The following is a 15,098-nucleotide window of genomic DNA, read 5'->3' on the forward strand; positions in this document are numbered from 1 at the left end:
CTGTAAAAAATGTTTTTCTCATTAAATGTTGTCATAGCTAATAATTTTTGTAAGGATGGAGATTGATTACTGTCGCTCTCTGAGATGCGTTAAATATATTGCATTCAAATGGGCGCTGGCAGTGAGAGGTTCACCGAGGTTGATGGTCATAGAATACAAGCAACATAATCTCATTTCTTATCATTAACCACCATATTAAGTATCTGCTCATATTAACGAAAATTAAAATACTTTTTAAACGTAGTAAACTTAATGTAATAAAAATATAAAGTGAAACATACGTACTACGAAGCGTATAAATTTTAAAAAGTCATAAACAGGTTTCGTTTCGTGTTTATTGATCTAGACGCGTGACGAATAACACCGGATTATATCGAGTTCAGTGTTACAAAAACAAACAATATGAAAAACACTGATTTCAATATAATTTATCAATTTTATCTTAAACTCTTGGGTACGGCTTTATTTGAGAAAATATTATATTTGCATGTGGAACAAAAGTAATTTTTGGTTGCTTGGAGAATTGTGTAAAGGTGTATTGGAGAATTATTTTATGTAAAAATGTATTTATTTCAAAAATATTACAAGTTTAATTTTTGGTTTGACGTCTTAGCCACGTCTTAGGGCAAAAAAGTGAATGACGTGTCCCAGATGTCAAATTTACTCAAGGGGTTAACAATTATAATAAATGAAATGTAAAAGAAATTAGCTATTAAAGCGTAACCGTACTATTCCACTTTTCAATACCATGAAACGAAACATTCTATAGACTATTCGATACCGTCGGCAGTTTTATGAAAGGCAGCTTTTTTTTATATTATAGCTACGTTCTATTACACCAGAACTACACGGTAGGTAAATTTTATGTTACATAATACAAAATACGAACAGACGCTTTTACGTAAACAAAACAAAACCGCTGTATTTATATATATACAATTTTGAAGGAAACTGTTTGTATAGGTTTAAAAAAGGAATAAATTTATAAAGAAGAAGGGACGGAAAACATTATATAGATAATTCTTTATTAAATAATAGTTACAAACAATTTTTTTTAATAATTTCATATTAATCAAAAGTAAAAGAATCAGCTGTACAATAGCACTACAGTATTGCGATCACGCAACATTGTAATAAATTCAGACTCTATTCTTGGAACTAAAAGCGTATAAGTTGATTTATTCCACTTAGATCATCTTGGTGGTCAAAGTGGAATAAACGTATATTAAATGTGGTTTATTCCACTGTGGTCATCTGGATAATACTCTAAATGATCAAAGTGGTATAAGTCTATAAGTAAATTCTAGAAATAGTATATTTCAAATACTCTGCTATTTCATAATTGGAATAATACGCAATAGATAGGAAGCATTCAACATTCGTTGAACAGAGGAAGCTGCACCCGTCGGCCTTAATCCGATAATCCATATAGCCCCTTTATAAACCTTTCAGGTGGAAAATAACCCCTCAAATATCGTGTTTATAATGACGTAAACAAAAAATAAATTAGATTTTCACGCCGTCAACTACTAAGTTAAACGTATTTCCAAATTCATGCATTTGCTTTCTTAATTTCTAAACAAACGATTTTGCAACAGGAGCTTCTTTAAAAAAAGAATATTTCAGATGCTACTTAAAAAAAATCATAAAATAAAAAGTTTAATATTTTAAAATAAAAGTTCAAAAGGTAAGTCCTCATTTTATGTATCAAGTTTTAAAACAATGCATAAATTTAAATTTATAAAAAGGTTGAAGTGAGACCGAGTGAGACATAAAAGTTGTTACATAAGGTGTAAAAATTTGAGCAACTTTAATATAGGTAACACGATAGTTCAGGTCGGGCTTGTGTAGGTGTCGCTGCCGCGTATTAGACCAAGTTCTCAAGTGACACGTGACACAGTTAAGGTACGGTCTAACTTTTGATAGGGATGTATAAACTTAGATGACAACGAAATTTATGGTTTGTCTCAGAATTCATAGAGTTTTGTAACTACCATTTAAATAATCTAGTCTAGACGCTATGTTAAGGTTTCTACTCAAAAACGGTTTCGTTTATTCCAAACATATGAATACTTATTTGTAAGAAAACATTTAATCATGCATGCATGGGAAGGGAAAATATTTTCTTTCTGTGCATCCTCTCCTCCGTCGATTAAAGGTAGGCAACGCATATGCAGTTGCGTATGTCTATGGGCAACGGTCACTTCGCTATTTCAGCGATTTCAGGTGGCCGCTCACTTGTTTGCCACCTTACGATATTATATAAAAAAATAATCAATATATCGTACGGTATGAGAGAATAGACTTTAAAGGTCAATTCCATGTCATAAGTAAAGTTTGCTATAAAAGTGCATATTTGTAAAAAAGAATAGCACCATTTAACGCAATTTAACAGAGTATTTATAGGAATAAACGGTGGGTGAAAGCTTGTTGCAGCAAGAATAGGTCAACTCGATCAGGGAGGGGTCGCGCCTTTGGAGAATTACGCCATTAAATATATAATACGTTGTTCTTTTTCTATGGCTAGAGAAGATAACTATTTTATGGTATTTTAAATTTACTTTACAAATCTTTATGCATTTTGCATTATTATTATTTACTATTGTGTGCCGAAAAATAGGTCACTTTTATAGAGTCCTACTTTTCGGGGGTTTTGATAGACTATAAAATTAACAACCCCGTTTCTTATCTTAATAATTTTTCAATTCTTAATCAATAAAATATATGTACTTTTCTTATTATATACAGGAAGACAAAATTATTCAGCATAGAAGATTGTACCCCTATTTAACTCCTTAGTTAATTAATATGACGTATGACATTAATCTGCGGATATTCGTTTTACTTTGCTCATTTTATAATCATCATGTCGCGACTGTATTGAACGTAAATAAGAGGAAAGAAAATACCAAATACTTGTGACTTTCAGTTGGCTCGTTGCCAGCGGGTTGACTGGTCTATGGGCGCCGATGTCAGGATCTCTGCTTATATTGACCCGATGCGTAGCAAACATAAACCGTGCCTCAATATCTCTAATTAAAACTGTATGGTATTTTATCATTTTTATTAACTCTACCATGACTCTCAAGAAGTATAGTAATTTCGCGAGACAAAAAGAATCGTTAAATGATTTAAATAAGAAAGGGCGAATTCAATAATTATTTTCGCAGACTCGTTTTTAATTATCACCAACTACGTTAAGTAGCTCTTAAAATTGGAAACTCTCAAGAGTTTTGCCGAGCGAACTATTTACAGAAGTGTGAGATTTAATTAAATTTAATTGTAACATTAAGTACGAACACAACTTCCTAATGGATGTTATGGAAAAACAAACGGCCCTCACGACTTTGAATGTAATTAAGGTAGGCAGAAAAAGATAATAGTTACGATATTTACTGTTGCTCATTTATTATTGCTTATTTGCCCTATCTTTATTAAGTGATTTTATTTGGTTGCAAAATAGTAATAATAATAGAGTAGACAGTGTTTTGTTTTTAAATTTTCTTAGGGAACGAAATCGTAAAATAAGTTATTTAGGTGGTAATATAAGATTTAATTTTATTGCTCCTGCCCGGCCGTATCTCTTGTAAAAGTAAATCTTCATTTCTTCAATAAAAGTACAACATTGGATTATAATTTTAACGAGCTAGCCTTTGCGCTGCGCTCGGCATCCTGCCAACAAATTTATTTTCCGATTTCTAACAGAAAATATGTAGTCAAGGAATAACAGAAAAAAACTTAAAAAAAACAATTTCAAAATCTTTCCATCTTCTCGGTGGAGGTTGTGCAATTTTAAACAGTAAACTTCATAACTAAAGATTTTAAGTGTTTTCTAGACTTTTGTTCCTAATTTTCATTGGATAGATGGAAAGTATAGGAATTTAAGCAAGGGAGGTCAATGTCCAAGCTTTGCCCTTAATATAATGCACGTAACTTGAGCTCGATTTCAGAAAGGGATTAATAAAATCGATAATACCAATTACGATAGGGTAATTGGATTAGAAAGTACTATCGATTTGACTGTAGTGAACAGTTCTCGAGATATATAATTTTAAACTTGACACAAAATAATAGATTAATTAATATTAAAACACTTTGTGCTATGTCATTTTCCTTCTCTATTCAATAACAAAAACTTGTTTCCTTCATACTTAAAATGTTAATTAAATTAATAATGAGCACGAAACCTGAATAAAATAAGTCCGTATTTATACATCTAAATGAAAATATAACCACAGTAAACAAGCTGAAGTCTCTACTTCCACGTTACTAATTAGAACACCCTGTTGAAATAGGATCATGAATGAATGAATCATGAATGTGACCATTCAAAGCATTTTCAACAAAGCCTCGACTAAAGCTATTACGTCATCTTAGTTATTGTCATGAAATAAGACCTATATTTTAGTTTATTAGACACTTATACTGGCAGCATTGATCGACTTGTAAAGTACTGAAAGAACATCAACATAACTTGGTTTTAAACGACTATAGCATTATAATAAGTGTAGAAAGTATAATAGGTTGTGATGAATATCATTCTAGATAAATAATACCATTTCAGTTGGTAATCCCGAAATTTTAGCCATAATTCCACCACAGATTAAGTTTATTATTGACTCCAATGTCACATATTATGCTGTTATATACCCGGACATGTTTTAAATGTTTTCTCCCCAAAACAAATTGAAATTACAAAAGGATATTATTTAAATATCATTTAACAATTTACTGATTGATTATTAAAACAAATATCACGTTGACCTACAAACGTAGTACAATCATTCGATTTCAAACAACTCAATAATTAAAATTGAATCGCAATAAAAGTTTAACGAGCACAACGTTATATAAGTGTGCACTCGAACATATTTAAATTATTCAAACTTTCGTGAGACATTATATTAAACTGATATATAAACACGGCTATACGTGAGTGTTTAGCCGTGTTTATATATCAGTCGAACATATTTGTTATGTGCAATAATTGTTAATTAAATTAATTAATTAAATATGACCTATCGTAATAAACCTATGTAAATAAACACGTATTGTATGTATATAATGTGAATTATTTTAATAACGTGAATATAAATGCTATTTTCATCCTCATATAATACTTTTTGTTTACATTTAACCACAACACTGTAATTAAAAGTGTTACAAAGGACTTTGATGCATTTTGTGTCAACACGTGTGTCCTCATTTTTGTTTAAAAAGTGTTTCTGACACTTAATTGCAATACTGGTAAATTCAAATTGTAGTTTTATCTATTTAAACTACCTACAATATTACAAATTTGTTGAGCAAGATAATTTAATCAATGTATTGATTACAAAAAAAAATATCTATAAAATAAATTAAAAAGTATAATAAATATACCACTAAAAACTTTAAGATATATTTAACATAAACCTAGAGTTACCTAACGCTGAGAAGAGATTTACAGAATAAAGACGTGCTACAATATTAAGACGTAGAATTATCCTACAAAATAACGGGGGTAAAACATACAATGTACCTATTATTAAAAGTAAGCATAAACTTACAAAGTGAACGTAAGATGTTGTCTACTTCAGAAGATAATTTAATAACTTTACCAGGCTAAGGTTAGGCGTATATACCATACGCATATTTAAACTCGTAGAACCCATGCTACTGGTTTTATCATTTCGAATAATACAAAAGGAATCTATAATCATTTATTTATATACAAGTAAATAAATAATGGCACTATTTGTACTAGATGCTATGAACATAGCATCACGACAAAAGTCGTAGAGATTGATAGTTAGAAATTAATAAAAAATTTATTAATCTTACCGACACAATGTCATAAAATCCTCATGAAATGACGCATTTCTCATTAAGTCAGTTTAATACATAATGTAATAAAGTTTTTGCCACATTTTTACCCTTTAAACCCACTACTTTTGTAGTAGCGTAGGAGGATTGAGTTTTTCTTTTGAGCTTTAATGTTCATCACATGAAACCAGAAGGCTTTCACTGTGCTAACACCAAAGCCTTAGTTCGCTCCCTTTTTACTTTGTCTCTCTAAAGTACAGTTTGAAATGTACAGGAAACCTTTTCCTGTTTTATTTTTAAAATTCTGATGTATTTTTAAAAGATTTTTTTTTAACTTTGCTATTTTTTAACAGTTAATATGGAAAAGATAGATACAAGGATAATGCAAATTATCTAGTTATTAAACAAAAATATTTTACATCACGTATATAAAACCAAAACCACAATGATTATATTTACGTGCTGTTTATTTTATACAAAAATAGATCGAATACAGGAGACCAGTAATTATTGTCGCCTGCGGTTAAACAACACGTGTACATAAAACCGCATAAATTCTGCATTAAAGTAAATATACTCTTACTAATATAAATGCGAATGTTTAAATGAATGGATGGATTTTTGTATGAAGGTATCTCCAGAACGGCTCAACGGATCTCGATGAAATTTGACATATATAGAACATATTCTGGAAGAACACATAGGCTACTAATTATATTTTTTTAATTCTGCGAAGACGGAGTCGCGGGATACCGCTAGTCATTGTATCTATTGATCGTATCTCTATCGTAAAAAATCAAAGCGAAAATTTAATTGCATTTGGAGTACCGTGATCGGAACGGTATTTGGCGAAATACAGATAACTTTCTTTATATGTGTATTATATTTTTATACAAGTATACACTGAACCGTGCAGACTCATGTTATTAGAATCCGCCATACGATAGGGAAACTCATATCTTCAATCCTATATTCTTTACAAATAGACATATATTTAGACGAATCGGAATTCAAATATTTAATCTTTTTATTATTAACGTTGTTATAAAACCTTGGCTTAGAAATTATTTTTCTATTAATAAGCGAAGGTGGTGCATGTCGCTTATGTAAAAAGTTAATATTATTTTAGAAAAGAAAAATGTATCTTTTTCTTTTAATATTTTTTGTTATGCTTCTTATAAACATTTCGTCAGTCGGCTACGACAGCGGAATAATAAAACAAAAACATCGTCGTCGTTGAATGAGGATGGCGTGACCGGCGCGCCCTCTAGCCCGCCCTTTGCGATAATGGCCCCCAAAATGATGGATAACTGCGTTAAGTATTTCCTAGACGACATTCTGCCAATCAAATACTCCTAAACTTAACTATAAAAATATATAACCTATATATAGTTACGTATAATTTTTGATCTTTAATTTCTTATAATTTCATTTCAATATTATTTTATAAGTCGTTCGTGAAAGCTTTCATTTCCATTTTCTTCAAAGTTAATTGTTTTACGAGTAATGTAAATTTAATTAGCAAGCTAAATAAGTCTTGGCACAGGTCTGTATATTTTATTTTCAAGTATCGCATATCATAAATTTTACTTAATTATTCCGAACTAGTTCGCTGTTAAAAGGATGAACAAATTGTCTAGAAATAATGGAATAATCCCAGATCCCACTTAGATAACCAGCACACATATGTTCTTACTGGCTGTCGCCCGCAACTCCATCCGCGCGGAATTTAAAAAAAAAACTTAATAATAGCCTATGTGTTCTTCCAGGCTATGCCCTATCCCTATGCCAAATTGTATCAGGATCCGTTGAGAAGTTATGGATCAAACAACTTCAAACAAACATCCATCCATATAAACATTCGCATTTAAAATATTAGTAAGATTGTCAAAGTACATTTATATATTGACTTTATCCTTTATTTAACACATTTTATAAAAATAATCAAGTTAATACACATAATTAATACACAGAAATACTGAACCACCGTCTACGGGATATCTCTCGAGCAACTAGTGGTCAGGGATAAAGTTATTTTTAAATAGGAGCACCTATTAATCTTAAATAGGTCAACGTAAAGAACTATTTAAATTTATTATTTTAGTATTTAATAGAAAAATAAACGTAGCGAAATAGAACTAATCAATTTATAGTTTAATAAAAAGCTTTCCTCGTTTGCTTCGAAGGCAATTTCCTTTATGGCGGTACTAAGAAATTGTGTTTACTTAAATTGTCATTGCAAATATATAGATCCTAATAACCAGGGTAATTGTCCGTGTTTGGCTAATAAATACTTACGATTTTGTTCCTAATATTCAGAATATAAAAAGGTATTTTTGTTCTTAAGCGGCGGTAACTTGAACAAATACCATTGATAGTTATTTTATTTTGTAAACCGATTTATTTTTTGTCATTTATTACAGAAGAAAAGTTATATTTGCAGTTAAAATAGACGATTCTATGGTTGTTCTGATTTAACTTTACTGTTATATTCTTAATTGTTTACATTTAAATGATGTTTATTTCAATTTAGAAGTATTATTATTATGAATCATTTTGTCTGTAAAAAATAACCTTAAAAAAAGTTAACGTAAAAATATGTTCCGCGATTTGTAAGCTACTAAGTTACTAAGCCAAAGTTGTTTACATTATTTGGTAGGTATGAGCTCTTCGTTTGAACAAAAAGCATTCAAAGACGGTAGTCGTAATTTCTTGACAATAAATAAAAATACAATAAAACCACTTACCGTACACTACGTTAGAACTAGCACTCTTGTTGTACACTCTTAGAAACCTTTTGGAACTGTATATAGTCTAGATTTATCGACGATTACGGTTTACTTAAGTACCCTTTATGTTAACAACGAGTGACCCGCAGCGAGTCAACCATTCGCTCGTAAAAAGCACTTACAACTGCTCATTGGTAGCGTGGCGCTACCACGTTGACGTGGGATTCTCAGTCGATGTTATTTTAATCCTTCGTCACTATGGATTTAACACTTACTACTATTCTTTCTTTCTTTAAATTTAATTATATTTTATTTTTTATCAATACACTACACACTTCAATGTAGAGGTCCGTTTTATAGTCAATATGTGTAATGAGGCAAATTGGCAAGATTCCACTACCACACATAACTAGCCATATTAATTCGATAAATAGCGAAGAGACCTTTGCCCTTAGACGTCAACAAAAGATGCACAGAAAGAGATTATTTCTTCTTTCTATACGTCCTCTTCTGCCAAATTCATCTCCCCTTCCCATCCGTTTCTCATAGGAATGTGGGTTGAGGGCTCTACCACTGTTAAATGGAGCATTTTTATCGCAAAATTTTACATCGAAGTTACAGTCGTAATTAAACAACGGTTTCATTATTAAAATAGACTCTACAAACTAAATAGAGTTCGGTTGTAAGCTGTAATTTAAAAGAAAAAATGTGGCGCATTTACATCGCTTAAGCAGAGATTATAGAGATTACTGTCACGTGTCTGCAAAAACAGACGTTAAAATGCATCTAGAAATAGCACTGGCATATTATGAGCGAGCAATTTTTAATACGGTTTTTAAAATATAAATATAACATGCTTTTGTTATGCTTTCACTTTCTAAAGCTCTATTTATTATTATAACTACTACGTTATACATTAAATGAACGTTTTATTTATGATAACATGATTTTTCTTGGAATAAATACAATATTAACGGTAAAACAAAACAAAACGTGTATTGTTTAAACAAACCAAAAATCATAGACATGAAAAGCGAATTGAAAACAATCTATTCTCGGAATCATACCTGTAAAGAGCGCCATCCTGACAATTGCTTAGCGCAGTTACTGAATAATAAATGCAACGGGCAAGGTTATGCTGAATAGTTGGAATTTAACGCTGCGTCGGCACGTCCTCGATAACGGGCACTATGTGTTATATATAACAAAGATTTACGTCACTAAACGAGGTTATTGCAACGAATAAGGTGGGTGTAAGGCGCGAGGCGAGCGTGCAACCCGAGCCGAGTTCGCTGCAAAATGATCGCGTGGCGAGCGTCTACGTAACGCCGGCGCCCGCCCGGCCCGATGCCACCCGCCACCGCCGCCTGCGGGCTTGGGCGGTTTTCCATGGTAAATAACCTCGTATAACTAATACTTGCCTTTTTATCGACGATATTTTAACTCCCTTCAGTATCACTTGCTCATGACATCACACAATATAGTTCGTAATGTTGTTTTCTTTAAATATGAATCATTTTAATTTCCCCTGCTTAGTGATCTACGTTCTTACCTTTAAAGGTACATTTCTATGTTCAATGTAAGTCTTGTGATTTTCATCTTCAAGTTGTATAATCTACGTTAACTAAATTTCATTCATGTTTAAGAATTAGACATCAATACTTTATCGTCGTAAATACGCTGCAACTCAGTAGTAAGTTGTACATTGAATATGCCTATTTGTAGTACATTATGTCGAAGCTACCATTCAATGCTCACTACCGCCCTCTAGACTTTGCTGAACGTGAAAAGATGTCGCTTTAAGGAGTTTCCCGTATTCAAACTTCTTTCGCCACCCTTCGCTAGATGGCGCTGAATTTCAGTACATGGTTTTCCTTATAGTCCTTGTTTAACCATACTCATAAAATCAGTAATCAATATTGTACTATACATAGCAGTCGTCTGCGATTCCGTCTGCTCGTTATTAAAAAAGCATATGTAGTTGCCTATATGTTCTTCCCCACTATGTACTATATGTATGCCAAATTTTATCGAGATACTTTCAGCCGTTCTGGAGATACTTTCAAACAAACATTCATTCATCTAAACATTCGCATTTATAATATTAGTAATATAAATAGTAGTATATATATATAAAATTAACTTTAATCGAATTCAATCAAAACACTGACAAAGACAAACAGATAGTTAACATTACTAAGCATATGTTACTAACATTCTACTTAAACAAATGAAAACTATTTAAATTAAACAATTTACAATAAAATACTGTAAGTACATGAAAAATGAGTGTAAATAGTAGAAGACAGTTTGCCGTTAGGATCAATTCTTATGATAACGAGCCAGTATTCGGGTCACGTTCCTATTCCCACTTCCCGAACGTAAAGATCTTTTGTACCAAGAAAAAGTTTTTATGTATAAAGTTTAAATATAGACATTTTTAATTCTAACCTTGTTATCAATTATATAATACGAATATATTTTTCAACTAGCTGTCGCCGGCGACTCTGCCCACGCGGAATTAAAAAAAAACTTAATCAATAGCCTATGTTCTGTGCCATATTTCATCAAAATCCGTTGAGCCGTTCCGAAGACACCTTCAAACGAACATCCATCCATCCGTCCATCTAAACTTTCGCATTTATAATATTAGTAAGATAAGATCGCAGAACAAATAAGAATCTACATTTGGTTTAAATAGTTCTAATAGAAAACGGAATAGAATATAACAAATATGCATTCTATTGAAGTTAGACATAAAATCTTAAAATCGTAAAAAAAATATACATTTTATAATGTTATGTATTCGCGGAATAATTATTTCCTCATATTTAACTAAGTGTCCGTAGCAATGCAACGCGGCACTCTCAGACACTTAATGAGATACTGTGTCTACGTTTCTACGTGTTAAAATATAAAAGCACCCGTATTTTTTTACAAGTAGAAACCAGTCCCTTAAATTATATTTATACGTGAATTTTTTCTCATGTAACGTACTTTTAAAAAAAACTACAAAGTTTAAAACGTGTTTAATTTTGTCTGAAATGTTTTTACAACATTCGGAAATCACAAGCGTATAGTACGATTATTATATTTTGATTTATACGATCAAAAACATAAGAACGTCGTAACAAAGTATATAATTCACAAGACACCCAGTCAAAAGCGGACTTAATGATGTACTGTGTGGAGCACCATTGTTTTGTTGTTTACAGTAAGCAAGTCGAGTACGCGTTCACAGAGAGCACTTCTCCAACACCGTCTTTTGTGACGAGACGGAGGATTAAAAAAAAAGATAAAGAAACCATCGTCATTGTAAAAGGCTTTGGAAAAAGACGATTTTTACAAGTTGCTTACTTTCATATAAAAATTATTTTTTATTTTTATCAAAAGAATCATACATGCAATCGTTATATGACTTCTTTTTTGAGCCAATTCAATTATAAGTATAAAGAATAGAATTAGTTATGAAGCTTGTTGTTTTTATTTGACGAACATACTCGTATATTTTTATTACACCATGCCTGCCCTTTTCCCTAGGACGGGTCGGCACAATAAAGAAGTACTACACTTCCATACATCTATATCAACCGTCATATCTGAATTTACAACATTCTTACGCATATCCTATTTCACACAATACATCTACACATTTACATACATATTTGTATTACACTGTCACAAAACTCTTAGTCAAAAATGTTAGTTAGAATAAAAGTACGTGTTGATTATTAAAAATATTTTAAACTTTGACCCATTTTATCGGGTTAAACCAAGGCCAAGGTAAACTTAGAGCGAGAAATAAATGGTTTATTTTTGAGGTCACAGTGAAAACGTTTCTAAGTTAAGTCTGTTAAGCCAAACGAACGTCGATCGATACAAAGTTAGGGGACTATTGAATGCGTGTCAGATAATGGATAAACTTATTTCGGAATGGACAATACCAATGTACAAAACTCCTCCGTACCACCCTCTGTTGATTAAATTTGTTCAGATGAATGAGACGCCGAAAGCAAGTATATTTGCTATCATATACATTATACGGCTTATCATAAATGTAACATGAAAAAGGATAATTCATTTCACTGAGTAATCTATCATGAAGCTCCAATAATTACATAAGTTTTAATCTAAAATATACGAGTAAAGCAATAATAAAATCCAAAAATAATACACATGTCTAATATAATGTGGCCATCAATAAATATAAAACATTTGCTAGGACGATTTGCGTCGCTTTTATTTGCTCGAAACAAAAGCTCAAGGTTTTTATCAATTGGCATTTTTCTATTGTAAGTCAGAAAATCAATAGACTATGTTAAGACTAGACTACTCATGAATGAGACGCCTATCATGGTCGTACAAACTCACTGCAATATTGCAGTCCTGACAGTACAAGGAATTCGCGTTATTTGAGCTCTTACCGTTCCCACATGATTTGTGTAAAACAGTTAAACCATATATTATATATTTTAAAATATATTTATCTCTCAAATACATCTGTATGTAATAATAGATTCATTTAGTGTCTTCTAAGTCTTTATGAACAATGCCGTTGATTGCCAATTACCCCTAAAACTTACTTAAAATAATTTTTATTTTTAGTTTGAACACACTGTAGCGTTTTCACTACCGGAACAAGAGTACAAAAACATGTTATTACACTTCTTAATACATTTGAAAATAGAGATGAGTAGAAAAAGTATGAATAATGATTTATGCTTTTTGATATAAAATATCATACGAAATCATAGTTTATATAATTGATTAAAATGTTAAATTAAAATTTAATTAAGTCACAAATAACATGATATTCATCTGGAAAATGTTAGGCTTTACATAAGTTTCGAAATTGTTTGCTTAGGGTCTGAAGTAACAAAGTCATTATAAAGGGTTCGGGACATGCCTGATATGGAAAATGGTTACTGCTTAATATCGTGTCTGTAATATATATATTATCAACTAGCTGTCGCCCACGACTCCGTCCGCGTGGATATATAAAAAAAACTTAATTAGTATAGCCTATGCGTTCTTTCATACTATATTCTATACGTCTGCCAAATATAATCGAGATCCGTTCAGCCGTTCTAGAGATATCTTCAAACACCCATCCATCTATCCACATCACATCCATCTAAACATTCGCATTAATATATTAGTAAGTTAAATAAAAGCGACTATTCAGGGCATAAATTCGATAAAAATATGAATAAATAGTAGCCTATGTCCCTCGCCTGGCTCTAAGCTACCTCCTCACCAATTTTTAACTATATCAGTAAAGCCGTTCTTGAATTATAAATAGTGTAACTGACACGACTTTCTTTTATATAAATAGATAGATTCGTTACTCTTGAAGCTTTGTGCAAACGTTTAAAATTGTTTTTGAAACATACGACATAATTATTTATTTGTGTACTGACTGGTTCTCTCTATTCCTTTGTATTACATCTTATTACAGTATTGATTACTTTTAACTGAACTTGTTTATACGGATAGTTAACTTAAACTTAGCAAACGTAAATAACTTAAACTTTATCCGTACAAACACGATAGGACGTGACGTGATTATGTCGAAGAGCCGAGAACAATTCCTTCTTCCTTCAATGACGTTATTTTATAGGAAGCAGTTTGTCGCAGCTTGGTTCCGTAATTTTATAGTGACCTTGAAATAAAACTTTACGTAGAATGAGCAAAATGCCTATAAAATTATACTAAATTTAGAAAAGTTACACACAAATGTGTTTTACAACGCTTCTTGCAAAGGAACGTTGTAATTTTGTACTTAAAATTTTACTATAGCAAATCTTAAATTAGCTCAAAAAGTTGGTTGTGACCTTTACAAAGCTTTGTAAGACCCAAATTTAAGTCGTTTAATACTTTTTCCTTAAGTGAATGTTGAATGGAAAATTGTTGCAATGCGATATATCAACTGTGATTTTGACATAGATATAAAAGTAATATATTTATTAAATTATTCAAACTATCGTGAGACATTATAATTAACTTCTATAAAAACGGGGCCGCTACCGGACGAATACGTGAGTGTTTTAGCCGATTTTCATATGAACTAATATATAACCAAAAATATATTATTAACAAATATTATGCTTACTTGCCTTTACAATGTTTTATTCGTTGTGTAATAAGAAAGGAAGCAAGGATCGATACATTTGTAGGATGTGCACGAAGACAGACCACAAAATCAATAATGCGTCTTAATTTACATGGTTGCGTGGTAAAGTAACCGCAGTACTACGACTCGCACGTGTTTTATATTATTACACGACTGTTATTTCGTATATTTACATTATTATTTTGTTTACAATTAAGCTGTATTGTATAGTGTGTTAACAGAGTTTATGTTTCGGTTTTCCTACGAATTTTCTATAAAACGATAACTAAAATTATAAATGTAATTCTTTGTTTAAAAAAACTTTTTAAAACAGTAGTTAATCATGACTGGAAACATCTAGTCAAACACGTAGCATATCTAGTTATATTTTGGCACAAATTAGCCTCGTAATTAATGGAAATAAAATTAAAGAAAATCTAAAACGCTTTTCG

General features: G+C 31.3%; 1 protein-coding gene across 2 annotated transcripts in view; it reads left to right on the forward strand.

The window, feature by feature from the left end:
• Positions 1 to 15,098, forward strand: part of LOC106118213 (uncharacterized) — a 37,423-nt gene that overhangs the window by 4,499 nt on the left and 17,826 nt on the right. The gene's annotated exons all lie outside the window — the stretch shown is intronic.

This window comes from Papilio xuthus, unplaced genomic scaffold, assembly GCF_000836235.2.
Source record: "Papilio xuthus unplaced genomic scaffold, Pxut_1.1 DF827597.1, whole genome shotgun sequence".
Taxonomy (NCBI): Eukaryota; Metazoa; Arthropoda; class Insecta; order Lepidoptera; family Papilionidae; genus Papilio; species Papilio xuthus.